The sequence below is a fragment of the Capricornis sumatraensis genome, chromosome 22, assembly GCF_032405125.1.
Source record: "Capricornis sumatraensis isolate serow.1 chromosome 22, serow.2, whole genome shotgun sequence".
Lineage (NCBI taxonomy): Eukaryota > Metazoa > Chordata > Mammalia > Artiodactyla > Bovidae > Capricornis > Capricornis sumatraensis.
In genome coordinates this window covers 30,258,565-30,272,237 of record NC_091090.1, presented here as the reverse complement: position 1 = coordinate 30,272,237, position 13,673 = coordinate 30,258,565, and the positions used below count along the sequence as shown (strand labels likewise).

General features: G+C 42.2%; 1 pseudogene; it reads right to left on the bottom strand.

Moving 5' to 3' along the window:
- Positions 1-281: 281 nt before the first annotated feature.
- On the bottom strand, positions 282-13,339 carry LOC138097935 (DLA class II histocompatibility antigen, DR-1 beta chain-like; annotated as a pseudogene).
- Positions 13,340-13,673: the final 334 nt, after the last annotated feature.

The window sequence follows — 13,673 nt, the reverse complement described above, 5'->3', positions numbered from 1 at the left end:
CTTTTCACTTTCATGCATTGGAGAAGGAAATGGCAACCCACTCCAGTGTTCTTGCCTGGAGAAGCCCAGAGACAGTGGGCCCCAGTCTGTGGGGTCGCACAGAGTCGGACACGACTGAAGCGATTTAGCAGCAGCAGCAGCTGTGGACTGTCAATTTCCAGATTTCAGGAAATTTGAAGTCAACTAGGAAAAGAAAGATTTTATAAAGGGTTGTTGAGAGACCCTTTATAGAGAATTAACTGAGCAGTCATATTTCTTCCCCCTAAATTCTGTAAGGAGTGTCAGCTGCCAACGGGCTCATTACCTTTCTGATTCCTGAAGTGGATGGACAGCCCCACCACAAGGAAGAGCAGGCCCAGAGCAAAGACCCCGACTCCACTCATCACCCTGCTCTGAGCAGTCAGACTGTGCCCCTGAGAAAAGAAGCCAGTTTTAGTGATTTTTACCCCAATTCTAACTTCACTGAGACTTTGAGATTCAAAACTGTGAGATTAGGGGGGAAAAAGTTTACCCTGGAAGAATAACTCACCATTTCTGGAAAAGAGATTTAAGAATCACACCAAGCAGATACAAGCTGAGCATTAAACTCATTTAAATATCACATAAGGCTGCGACTTCAACATCTTAAGGGTGATGTGCCAGGAACTCAATGATGTTAAGTAATTTGTCTAGCATGACAGAGCTAATAAAGAGCAGAGCTAAGACTGGACTCACTTCATAACAAGAAGGGCCTTACATTGTAGAGGCTGTATCCCTTGTCAAATAACAATGAATTCAGAGCAACAGGGTCAGAAGTACAAGGCCAGCCTGACAAAGGGAACTGGTATCCTGGGCCATGAAGTGACCCTGAACTGTGAAATCATGGGACATTCAAACCAGGCACAACTCTGTTCTGCCGTCAGGCATAACTGCCTTCCTGCAGGGTATAGGTATTAGTCCAAACTATCACAGGATATCTATAAATATCACAGGATTTCTATCACAGGATATTCACAAGACTATTCTAATAACCTAAGCTGAAGGATAGAAGAAAATAGAGCAAATGACAATAGGCTGCAGGGAGAGGAGACACCTGACATCAAGAGTAAGCAAGCCCCGTCCTTGGTGAGTGAGGAATTTATGAGATCAGAGAGCTTCTCACTCCATTTCACTTTGAGAGGGCTCGTCTGGCTGGGGTGATCCACTTGGCAGGTGAAGACCTCTGAGAAACTGTTTCAAGCATCACCACGGTCTGGAAGGTCCAGTCTCCATTCTGGATCAGACCTGTAGAGATCACCCCAGCCTCCTCTTCACGGCCATTTTGGAACCATCACATTCAATGTGTCCTGGATAGAAACCATGCAAAGAGCAGACCAGGAGGTCATGGTGCTGCAGGGGCTGGGTGTTTGCAGAATACACAGTCACTGTAGGCTCCCCTAGGAGAGAAAAGAGGGGGGAATCAGTGAGGAAGACAGAGTAAGTCTCCCCGGTTGGCTGCCTTTCTGAATCCACTCTCCATATTCAGACTGCAGCCTCGGGCAGTTCAGTTCAGTTCAGTCACTCAGTCGTGTCCGACTCTTTGCGACCCCATGAATTGCAGCACGCCAGGCCTCCCTGTCCATCACCAACTCCCAGAGTTCACTCAGACTCACGTCCATTGAGTCAGTGATGCCATCCAGCCATCTCATCCTCTGTCATCCCCTTCTCCTCCTGCCCCCAATCCCTCCCTGCATCAGAGTCTTTTACAATGAGTCAACCCTTCGCATGAGGTGGCCAAAGTACTGGAGTTTCAGCTTTAGCATCATTCCCTCCAAAGAAATCCCAGGGCTGATCCTTCAGAATGGACTGGTTGAATCTCCTTGCTGTCCAAGGGACTCTCAAGAGTCTTCTCCAACACCACAGTTCAAAAGCATCAATTCTTTGGCGCTCAGCTTTCTTCACAGTCCAACTCTCACATCCATACATGACCACAGGGAAAACCATAGCCTTGACTAGACGGACCTTTGTTGGCAAAGTAATGTCTCTGCTTTTCAACATGCTATCTAGGTTGGTCATAACTTTCCTTCCAAGGAGTAAGCGTCTTTTAATTTCATGGCTGCAGTCACCATCTACAGTGATTTTGGAGCCCAAAAAATACGGTCTGGCACTAATAGTCCCCATCTATTTGCCATGAAGTGATGGGACCAGATGCTATGATCTTCGTTTTCTGAATGTTGAGCTTTAAGCCAACTTTTTCACTCTACTCTTTCAGTTTTATCAAGAGGCTTTTTCGTTCATCTTCACTTTCTGCCATAAGGGTGGTGTCATCTGCATATTTGAGGTTATTGATATTTCTCCTGGCAATCTTGATTCCAGCTTGTGCTTCTTCCAGACAAGCATTTCTTATGATGTACTCTGCATAGAAGTTAAATAAGGAGGGTGACAATATACAGCCCTGACGTACTCCTTTTCCTATTTAGAACCAGTCTGTTGTTCCCTGTTCAGTTCTAACTGTTGCTTCCTGACCTGAATACCGATTTCTCAAGAGGCAGGTCAGGTGGTCTGGTATTCCCATCTCTTGAAGAATTTTCCACAGTTTCTTGTGATCCACACAATCAAAGGCTTTGGCATAGTCAATAAAGCAGAAATAGATGTTTTTTTGGAACTCTCTTGCTTTTTCCATGATCCAGCGGATGTTGGCAATTTGATCTCTGGTTCCTTTGCCTTTTCTAAAGCCATCTTGAACATCTGGAAGTTCACAGTTCACGAATTGCTGAAGCCTGGCTTGGAGAATTTTGAGCATTACTTTACTAGCATGTGAGATGAGTGCAATTTTGCAGTAGATTGAGCATTCTTTGCCATTGCCTTTCTTTGGGATTGGAATGAAAAGTGACCTTTTCCAGTCCTGTGGCCACTGCTGAGTTTTCCAAATTTGCTGGCATACTGAGTGCAGCACTTTGACAGCATCATCTTTCAGGATTTGCAATAGCTCAACTGGAATTCCATCACCTTCACTAGCTTTGTTTGTAGTGATACTTCCTAAGGCCCACTTGACTTCACATTCCAGGTTGTCTGGCTCTAGGTGAGTGATCACACCATCGTGATTATCTTGGTCCTGAAGATCTTTCTTGTACAGTTCTTCTGTGTATTCTTGCCACCTCTTCTTAATATCTTCTCCTTCTGTTAGATCCATTTCTGTCCTTTATCGAGCCCATCTTTGCATGAAATGTTCCCTTGGTATATCTAATTTTCTTGAAGAGATCTCTAGTCTTTCCTATTCTGTTGTTTTCCTCTGTTTCTTTGGATTGCTGAAGAAGGCTTTCTTATCTCTTCTTGCTATTCTTTGGAACTCTGCATTCAGATGCTTATATCTTTCCTTTTCTCCTTTGTTTTTCGCCTCTCTTCTTTTCACAGCTATTTGTACGGCCCCCCCAGACAGCCATTTTGCTTTTTTGCATTTCTTTTCCATGAGGATGGTCTTGATCCCTGTCTCCTGTACAATGTCACGAACCTCATTCCATAGTTCATCAGGCCCTCTATCTATCAGATCTAGACCCTTAAATCTATTTCTCACTTCCACTGTATAATCATAAGGGATTTGATTTAGGTCATATCTGAATGGTCTAGTGGTCTTCCCTACTGTCTTCAATTTAAGTCTGAATCTAGCAATAAGGAGTTCATGATCTGAGCCACAGTCAGCTACCGGTCTTGTTTTTGCTGACTGTATAGAGCTTCTTCATCTTTGGCTGCAAAGAATATACTCAATCTGATTTCGGTGTTGACCATCTGGTAATGTCCATGTGTAGAGTCTTCTCTTGTGTTGTTGGAAGAGGGTGTTTGCTATGCCCAGTACATTTTCTTGGCAAAACTCTATTAGCCTTTGTCCTGCTTCATTCCACATTCCAAGGCCAAATTTGCCTGTTACTCCAGGTGTTTCTTGACTTCCTACTTTTGCATTCCAGTCCCCTATAATGAAAAGGATATCTTTTTTGGGTGTTAGTTCTAAAAGGTCTTGTAGGTCTTCATAGAACCATTCAACTTCAGCTTCTTCAGCATTACTGGTTGTGGCATAGACTTGGATTATTGTGATATTGAATGGTTTGCCTTGGAAACGAACAGAGATCATTCTGTCGTTTTTGAGATTGCATCCAAGTACTGCATTTCAGACTCTTTTTTGACCATGATGGCTACTCCATTTCTTCTAAGGGATTCCTGCCCACAGTAGTAGATATAATGGTCATCTGAGTTAAATTCAGCCATTCCAGTCCATTTTAGTTCACTGATTCCTAGAATGTTGACATTCCCTCTGCCATCTCCTGTTTGACTACTGCCAATTTGCCTTGATTCATGGACCTGACATTCCAGGTTCCTATGCAATATTGCTCTTTCACAGCATTGGACCTTGCTTCTATCACCATTCACATCCGCAGCTGGGTATTGTTTTTGCTTTGGCTCCACCCCTTCATTCTTTCTAGAGTTATTTCTCCACTGATCTCCAGTAGCATATTGGGCACCTACTGACCTGGGGAGTACCTCTTTCAGTATCCTATCATTTTGCCTTTTCATACTGTTCATGGGGTTCTCAAGGCAAGAATACTGACATGGTTTGCCATTCTCTTCTCCAGTGGACCATATTCTGTCAGACCTGTCCACCATGACCTGCCCATCTTGGGTGGCCCCATGGGCATGGCTTAGTTTCTTTGAGTTAGACAAGGCTGTGGTCCTAGTGTGATTAGATTGACTAGTTTTCTGTGATTATGGTTTCAGTGTGTCTGCCTTGTGATGCCCTCTTGCAACACCTACCCCATCTTACCTGGGTTTCCAAGTAAGGTCTCCCACTCCAGTACCCTTGCCTGGAAAATCCCATGGACAGTGGAGCCTGGTAGGCTACAGTCCATGGGGTCACAAAGAGTTGGACACGACTCTTACAGGTTTCCCTCATAACCAGCCAACTGGCCAACTTTAGAAGTTAGTGCCGCAACCCTGAATTTAACCTTTATAGCACTGACACATTAGTTTGAGAGATGTTGAGGATACTTACGTGTCTTTTTTTTTTTCCCATTTCAGCAAACATTTATTGCTGAATTTTTGCAAATCTGCATAAAGCATATAGTATTTAATTAAAAGTGTCATTGCTGAATCCATGTTTCCTGGACTCAGGTCCAGGCTCTGCCTCTTACTAATTGATCCTGGGAGATTTTTACATTGCTCTGTGCCCATCTTTCTCACCTACAAAAAGAAATAATAATACTAGTTCACTTCCTAGGGTTGTGTGAGGATTAATGCACCCAAAGTATGTAAAGCAGTAACTGGAATTTAGCCTTCAGTGGATCACAGCTATTTATTATCCTTGTTTAATTTGAGAGAAACTATGATTCAAAGTAGGGTGGGTAAATTCGGGAAGAGCAGTGGGGTAGGTATGGAAACAGAGGATGAAGTCCTGGGGGAAAGCTGTCTCCAGGCACTCACACCTTAGAACACCTGAGAAATGGTTCTACCCTGGCAAGATGGAAAGATACAGGTGAATCTCTAACTCTGAATTGAATTCCAAAAAAAAAAAACATGAGTCCAGAAGGAGAAGGAAGAAAAGTCATTAATTTGAGAAAGAATTCTTATAATTAAACTCTGCTGATCAATCCCTCTCCTTTGCAAAACAAGTGAATTTACTATTGGAACTATTATTACTTTATAATTTTCTCCCTTTTCAAGAGCTTCCCAGGTGGACCTGGTGGTAAAGAACCTGCCTGCCCATGCAAGAGACATAAGAGATGAGGGTTCCATCCCTGGGTCAGGAAGATCCCCTGGAGGAGGGCATGGCAACCTACTCCAGTATTCTTGCCTGGAATATCCCATGGACAAAGGAGCTTGGAGGGCTACTGTCCACAGGGTTGCAAAGAGTCAGACACGACTGAAGCAACTTAGCGTGCACATGCTTTTTAAGCTGACACTTGAGTTAGGGGCAGGGTCTGGGCCTCATTCGTATGTGTGCCTAGTGTCTGAGACAATCTCTGACAATATCAGCCTTAATAAATACAATTTTAAAATGAAATAATGGAGAAACTTGGAAGAAAACAATTTTAAATATTCTAAAATGGTAAGTTTAAAATTGATGCTAAATCATTCCTAACAAGTTTGCAGCATATTTCATTAAACAAAATATTTAAATTTCTGTCATTGAAAATAATAAACTGAGTCAAAAATATAAACCACACTTGAGAAAAAGATGAGTCAAATATCAATAGTGTTAATTTTGCTGGATAGAGAACCCATATCACTGAGAAAAACACCAGGACCATAGAAATAATAGAGAATAGATAAATGCCAGACCAGTAACAACAGAAGGACAATAAATATGTGAGAGCTGTTCAAGAATCTTAGAAATCAAAGAAATACAAATGTTTTAATAAATGTAAAATTTAAACTGAGTACTTGGCACTACATATCTTTGAAAAAGGATCTGATATCTGATAAAGGCGATTGTGAGGTAAACTCTTACAATTATAAAAACAAATGATGTGAAACTACCCTAACAGTATTAGCATTATAAAAATAGTAATGTCTGTATGTTAAAAAATTTTAATTCAAAAGTTGGTTACACAACCATTTCAACTATGAAAAATACATAGGCTAAAGAGGGAGAAAGGAAAAGATTTAGACAGAAAAGTCTCAGAAAGATTAGAGGAGCTACAGAGGCTCCCTTCCCCCACCTTTCAGAAAGTAGTCTGATATGTTTTTCTCAATGAAACACTCTTGCACACAGATGTCTGCACACTCATTTCTGGGATGTCAGTACTAAGAAGGTGGGTGCCAAGAGCAGGCTGTGACTGTTATCACGTGCTCCCAATCCTTTTCCTTTCCTCACCTTTCCTCCCCTAAAGCCTCCCGCAAACGCAGACACCTAGAAGTTGGCCCCCCTGAACACCCACCCGTGTCAGCCTTTCCTCCCCTCCCCTCATCTCTATCATAGACACCAAGATGCCTGGAGCCTCCCTCCTGCACCGCTCCGCTCACACCTCTCCTCCGTCCCGGTCCTCTCGGACCCCAGGATACTGCCCGGACGGCACACGGTCTCTACCACACCTCACCTCACAGCGCACACCTCACACAGTCGCCCCTCACCGGCACTGACACCATCACTGTCTCCTCTGCAACAGGCTCTCGTGATTTGTAGTGGTTTCCATTGTATACACTCATCCTGGATTCAGTCAAGTATCTCTATGTCTCTTTGTCCGTTTATCTCTCTCTCTGTCTCTCTCTCTCTCTCTCTCTCTCTGTCTCTCTCTCTCTCTCTCTCTCTCTCTCTCTCTGTCTCTCTCTCTCTCGCGCACACACACACACACACACACACACACACACACACACACGCACACACCCCGCTCGCCGCCCACCCCGCGCTCACCTCGCCGCTGCACCGTGAAGCGCTCACCAGTCCTGTTGATGTGTCTGCACACCGCGTCCACCTCGGCTCGCGTCCGCTGCAGGACGTTCTTCTGGCTGTTGCAAGTACTCGACTTAAGGCCGCCCCAGCTCGGTCACCGCGCGGTACTCGCCCGCGTCGCTGTCGAAGCGCGCGTACTCCGCTGGTTGTAGATATATTTGATCACACTCTGCACCGCTGCGTCCAGTTGGTGAAGTAACACAGGCCCTTAAACTGGTGCACGAAATGCTCTGAGAGGAGACAGCCTCTCGGTCAGGCTGTCTGCCCCACAGCCCCAGGCGGCACCCGACATTATATTTGTTGAAATTTGGGATCCCGCTGAACAAAGGTCCGTCTAGTCAAGGCTATGGTTTTCCCTGTGGTCATGTATGGATGTGAGAGTTGGACTGTGAAGAAAGCTGAGCGCCGAAGAATTGATGCTTTTGAACTGTGGTGTTGGAGAAGACTCTTGAGAGTCCCTTAGACTGCAAGGAGACCCAACCAGTCCATTCTGAAGGAGATCAACCCTGGGATTTCTTTGGAAGGAATGATGCTAAAGCTGAAGCTCCAGTACTTTGGCCACCTCATGCGAAGAGTTGACTCATTGAAAAGACTCTGATACAAGGAGGGATTGGGGGCAGGAGGAGAAGGGGCCGACAGAGGATGAGATGGCTGGATGGCATCACTGAGTCGATGGGCGTGAGTCTGAGTGGACTCCGGGAGATGGTGATGGACAGGGAGGCCTGGCGTACTGCAGTTCATGGGATCGCACGACTGAGCGACTGAACTGAACTGAACTGAACTGAAGCTTATATTTTTTAAGAATCCGGACCCAGTGAAGCGCTGTTTTTCTAACAAAGTTAATTTGTTCAGGACCAGGGTTTATTCATTTATTTGCTTGCCAACCAATTGCAAAGTCATAATTTATCTTTCACATCTTCTTTGTTCTTATTTTCTCCTCTCTGGTCCACTACTTCTCTACAGAAGTAAACTACAGGCACAGACATTTTATTCCTATTCATTCTTCAGCAATTTCACATTCTTTGTTTCCTAGGTCCCACAATAACAATAGGCATCAAACACTACCGTTGGTCAGATGCAGAACTTCTGTTTCTGTAGTCAGGTCCCCTCAGAAGGGGAGAAACTAAGAAGATGATATTCTCATATATATAATTAACAAAAAATGAGCAAGTCCTCAGACTGTAAGTAGAGACTATCACCTAGAAATGATGGCAGAAAAAAGAGTAGACCAGATCTACTTTACTATTCTGAATTTCTTGAATATCTTCCTGAGGCATGACAACTTTACAAATTTAAATGTGTGAAATTACTGTTCACTACAGCTTGTATTTAGCACTGTTCATCTGGTTCATGTCTCCAATTTAAGGTTTCCAGATTCCGCAAAAAAAAAAAAAAAAACAGGATTCTCAGTACTTTTGATAAATTACTCTTGTTTATCTGAATTCAGATTTAATTGAGCATGCTGTTTTTAATTTGGCAACCTTAGCCCAATTTGTTAATCTCAGAAGAAGGAAGATAATACTTCTTTGCATTTTTCAACACTTGCCCATGACCGTCTGCTCATGTGAAACTACTATATGAATTCTTCAAATAATAAATGCAGAATGAATGTAAATCTCTCATTTATATTGGATTTAGCAGCTCTTATAGCACCACTGAACCACAAATATATACATGCCCGAGACATTGTGTGTATAAACATCAGAAATTTTATCAGTAATTCAGACACAATCAAGCCACTGTTCACTAATGGTAGTTAGAACCACAAGTTGTAGAATCAGAGTTTCTGAATCTGAACATGAGCTCTTCTACTTGGCTCCGTTTTACCATCCATGAGCCTTTTTTCTTTATCTCTAAAACAGATTTGATGATAGTATATTCCTCACAGGATGTTATTAAGTGTGAAATTAAAGAGCAACATTTCCTAGTGCTGATCACAAAATAGGTGCTCAGTAAATATATTGACATTTTTACTTTTATAACCCTTATGAATGTTAATGCACAAGATCTTTCTATTACTTAACTTCCTAAAGTGAGAAATATCTTCATTATCATTTGGAAATTGTCTTCAGCTAATTTTATCATGAATTACCATTTTGAGCAAATAAGAATAGAAACATTTTATATATCATACTGCAGTATGTGTGAATATAACATAAAAGGGGTATGCTGACAGAGAAGAAAGGAAATTTCTATGTACTCATTTAGATAATATAATCTAGATTCTAGAATTAACAATGTGACCCTGAGTAAATAACTCAAAGTTTTTGAATTTTAGATTCCATAGATATACATGTTTTTAGTTGATACAGATATGATACTGATAAGAATTACATACTAAAATTTATAGGCCTGGTGCAGAATAGGCGCAAAATGTTAAGATGTTCTATGTTGACAGAAACCAGAAAAGTTTGGTTTGTTACTCCAACATTAGGGTAAAATAACTGGTATAGTCTAGGATACTAATAAATATTAGCTGTATTGATTAATGATTTTTTGCATAGCCAGTCACCTCAGCATTCAAGGGCACTCTAATGCTTCCTTGCTGGTGACTAAACATGTCTGATTCTCAGGTTTTCCCAGCTTCTCATCAAGCCCTTATCTTTATACTTTGGGTCCAGTTGATTCCCTTGTCCTAGAGCACAGTTTGTCCCTGAGGTCAGCTAGTCAGAAGAGTCATCTGTAATCCATTCCTCTTTTATTCAGCTCCCATTCTTTCCCCAACAATCCAGTCAAGCTTCTGTCTTAAGTATTGCGTGCATATGTGCTAAGTTGCTTCAGACAGGTCCGACTCTTTGCAACCCTATGGACTATATCCCCTCTGTCCCTGGGATTCTCCAGGCAAGAATACTGGAGTGGGTTGCTTACCCTCCTCCATGGGATCTTCCTGACCCAGGGACCAAATCTGGGTCTCCTGCAGTGACAGCAAGTGTCAAATCCACCATACCCAGTGCTCTCTTCTCTGTCATGTTTTTTCTCATTTCACCCTCCTCTTAGTCATACCACAAATAGCCACTCTCCCCCTCCTTGAAAAATCTAAGTTCCCTTGCTCTCTGCATTACATTCTCTCGGTTGTCATCAACATCACTGGTGCTCCTACTAAGACCCCTACGCTGACTTCCTGGCCCTGGCTCGCTTCTTGTCTTCTGCTACTTACTCCCTCTCCATGTGCAACTTTAACACAGCTGTCCATGTCCACAACATATATGTATCTTCAGCCCTGGCTTCCCCATGAATTCCAGTCTCATAAATACAACTAGCCTCTTGACAGCTCCACATAAATGTCCAAAAAATTATTTTAAACTTAAACAAAACTTTTATTCCTAACCACTTGCCTCAAGTTTTTTCCTCCCTTAGTCTTCCCTATCTCAATAAGCAGGATCCTTAACATTTATTCCAGCAATTCAAGACAGAGTCCTGAGGGATAAGCTTGATTTTCTACTCCTCCCTAATATAATTTATTAATAAGGCATACAAATATCCATTTCAAATCTATTCCCTTTCTCTTTCAGTTCAGTTCAGTTGAGTCACTCAGTTGTGTCCGACTCTCTGCGACCCCATGAATCGCAGCACGCCAGGCCTCCCTGTCCATCACCATCTCCCGGAGTTCACTCAGACTCATGTCCATCGAGTCTATGATGCCATCCAGCCATTTCATCCTCTGTCGTCCCCTTCTCCTCCTGCCCCCAACCCCTCCCAGCATCAGAGATTTTCCCAATGAGTCAACTCTTCTCATGAGGTGACCAAAGTACTGGAGTTTCAGCTTTAGCATCATTCCTTCCAAAGAAATCCCAGGGTTGATCTCCTTTAGAATGGACTGGTTGGATCTCCTTGCAGTCCAAGGGACTCTCAAGAGTCTTTTCCAACACCACAGTTCAAAAGCATCAATTCTTCGGCGCTCAGCCTTCTTCACAGTCCAATTCTCACATCCATACATGACCACAGGAAAAACCATAGCCTTGACTAGGACCTTAGTCGGCAAAGTAATGTCTCTGCTTTTGTCTTTTCACCACCACAGTAAATGAGGACATAAGTACATCTTCCCTGGGGAATTCTATTGCAATCCTGCATGTCTCCCTGATGAATCCCTATAATACAATATACACTAGAATTATTTTTTTAGTAAATATAAACTGACTCTGTTTGTAAACCTTCAGTAGCTTCACATATCTTTTTCCATAAATTAAAAAAAAAATCTTATCTTAGCCATCAGGGCCAAATGATTTGGCTCCTAATTTACTCTCCAACCTCATATTTCTACTCAACAACTTACTTACTCTGCTTCAGCCACCCTAGCCTTTTTCGATCCCTTAAACACAGTACATATCTTGCCACTCTTGGTTCTTTCTCAGTTGTCTTATGTCTTTTATATAACCGCTTCCTTCTCATCACTCATTTTTCAACTATTAATAAAAGTCACTGTCTCAAGGAGGCCTCCCTAGCCACTTGAACTGAAGTCAAGTGAATCCTATTTTCTCTGTCCCATGACCTGATATAGCTTTTATCAGAGCACTATTGCTCTCTGAAATATTTTTCTTTAGAGCCCCATATATAATAGTTGCTCAGAAAAACATCAGTGACCTAAACAAATAAATTAATGATCTGGGGAACTGATTATTATGAGGATCTTGGAAAAGAAGAAGGAGGTCCAGTTCCAACACTCTCATTTTAATGATATTGTGTCCCTTCCACTTCCTGTAACAAATTCAGACAAAAGTCCTCTTTATTCTTCTACTATTTGCCTGAAACATTCACAGGAAAGGAAAAGGTGATTTTTAAGCAAAAGGGAAATTTTCAGTAAGTTTTATTTCATCCAGTGGATCTATTATAATGCTGGGGGTCTGTACAAACTTTGGAGACTTTCAGTAATGGTGATGACAAAGCTGGGGGAAAGTAGGGAAGAACTAGAAGGAGAGATAACAAAACATGATGAATTAAGGAACATAGTAGGCATGATGAATGAACCTCTTATTTATTCTCTACTAGTTGAATCTCTTCTCATGTGCTCAAATCAAAGAATGAAGAGATGTAGGAGAAAATAATCATCTAGAAAGTTTCAAAATACATTCATAGTGAACACTAACCTGTGTTAGGTTTTCAGAAGATGCTTTAAGTTCTTTAAAGCGTCAAAGAACAGCCCATGTATGGTCCTCATCTGAAGAGTCATTTCAAGTACTAAAGATTACTAGAAGCTGTTTAAATTTTATCCAGCTTTATCCTGGTGTTTATCCAGGAGAAATAGGGAGAAAACTAGTCCCAGCTTTTGCCAGAGAACCTCCAGGGCAGGGATACAGACATTTTTAACATTAGGGTTCAGGGAAAAGAAAAGATATGGGGGAGACCCTTTGATATATTCTCACATATTAGAGAGAGGCACCAACATCACAGATCCTCTTGAGGACATAACACAGAATCTTCTAGGGGGGATCTTTCTAATTCTTTACAGTTTCTCATAAAATTCTGAGAGAAATTTTCCCTTTCCCTGGCATAACTCAACATAATAAAGGAAAATGCCAATGGGGAATTATTTTGACAACTTTATTTCTAAATCCTTTTAAGACACTGAAAGAATGGGATGGAAGGCTAGGGATGTTCTACTGGAGGAGAAGTGAGAAAAAAAAAAAAACTGTCTTATACATATGGAAGCCCCTGATGCAGCTCTATAGAGGGCAGCTTACCTACACACTTTTTGTTGTAGAAAGAATTGGGGATCCATATGACAAAGATAAATGGTCACTGAAGATTGTATCACAATATTTAAGGGACATGACCTGGACACAGTGACAAAACTAAGTTCCTTCCTTCCCCTACCCCACAATAGCTCACTATCCAAGGTATATACTTACGCTGGGTCTCCCTGGCCCAAGCCAGGGGAGGGCTCAGCACCAGTTGTTCTGTCAGAGCTGCCATCCAGGAGCCTCTGAACAAATATAGGCACACCATGCTGGAGAACAGGAAAGGGCAAGGTGTGAGGGGAGCAGGCAAGTCCACTCAAATGGGTTCTGTGATCCTCCTCCACTCAAGTGATAGCAACCAAGGAATTCAGTGTTTGATCCTGGATTGGGTGATCCAATCCAGACTTTATTTTGGGGGGCTCCAAAATCACTGCAGATGGTGACTGCAGGCATGAAATTAAAAGAAGCTTGCTCCTTGGAAGAAAAGCTAGGACCAACCTAGACAGCATATTAAAAAGCAGAGACATTGCTTTGCCAACAAAGATCTGTCTAGTCAAACCTGTGGTTTTTCCAGTAGTCATATCTGAGAGTTGGACTATAAA